General features: G+C 38.8%; 1 non-coding gene across 1 annotated transcript; it reads right to left on the bottom strand.

Annotated features, from left to right (window-relative positions):
- Positions 1-293: 293 nt before the first annotated feature.
- On the bottom strand, positions 294-397 carry LOC126491073 (U6 spliceosomal RNA). The gene has a single exon (XR_007589313.1). It is a non-coding gene; the product is annotated as a U6 spliceosomal RNA (small nuclear RNA).
- Between the last annotated feature and the right edge of the window lie 662 nt (positions 398-1,059).

Genomic DNA, 1,059 nt, shown 5'->3' with positions numbered 1-1,059 from the left:
ATTGTCAAGTAGCATGAGGATTTCTGGCTACCTAACCATTCAAAGACTACATTGGTTATCTGGTTCTAAGAAATTCTGACAGCCCTTAGATTTTTTTCTCTAGGTCCTAGTGGAGGCTCTGCCCACAGCAATCGGGTTCTGCAAAAAGAAATGCATTCTGGAGAGTCCTGTCTGCTCCAGCTGCAGATGTGACAGGGAGAACGAGGCTAAGTAAAGACGAAACACAAACTAAATGTACTGGGATGAGCAATAAAGTGCTTTAGTGTCGTAGATGGATTCCTTGAGTTCCTTTTAAAAACATAAAAAGATTCATGAATTTGCATGTCATGCTTACACAAGGACCGTGTTAATCTGTGTAAACTTTCCAATTTTAGTATATGCTGCTGCCAAAGTGAGCATTCCTGGAGTTCTTTTACCTACCTTAGGTTTTTTTTTTTCAATTAAGAAAACTGAAGTATATTTTACATATAGTAAAATTTGTTTTGCTAGGTTCTATCTCTGTGGAGTTTCACAAACACACAATATTCAAAAGCTTCCACCACAACAAAAGACAAAAGTGTTGGTTGTTTCTTTTTTAAATTTATTTCTTAAAAATTTCCACCTCCTCCCCTCCTCCCATTTCCCTCCCCCTCCCCCTACTCCCTCTCCCCCTCCCTCTCCAGTCTTAAGAGCAGTCAGGGTTTCCTGCCCTGTGTGTTATTTGTTTTAATAATTTCGGCCAGCTGCCCATTTGTGCTCTACCTCCTCCCCTGCAAGCCTACACTGCCTGTTAAGCAATAGTCTCTTTTCTGTTATTATAATTTTGACTTGGCAAGAATGTTATGTAAATGGAATCCTACAGTATATATCTTTTGAGTCTACCCTTTGTCTCTTAGACCAGTACAGTGGTTCTCAACTTCTCACTCTAATACAGTTCCTCAAGGTGTGGTGACTCCCAACCATAAAATTATTTTTGTTGCTACTTCATAAATGTAATTTTGCTATTGTTACTAATTATAATGTAAATAAATTTGGAGATAGAGATTTGCCAAAGGCTGGTAAAGATCGAGCTTGTCCCTC

Source organism: Alexandromys fortis, unplaced genomic scaffold, assembly GCF_014885135.2.
Source record: "Alexandromys fortis isolate MF-2015 unplaced genomic scaffold, M_Fortis_MF-2015_v1.1 scaffold_256, whole genome shotgun sequence".
Taxonomy (NCBI): Eukaryota; Metazoa; Chordata; class Mammalia; order Rodentia; family Cricetidae; genus Alexandromys; species Alexandromys fortis.
Note: the sequence above shows the minus strand (reverse complement) of the source record. Positions and strands in the feature narration are given on the sequence as shown.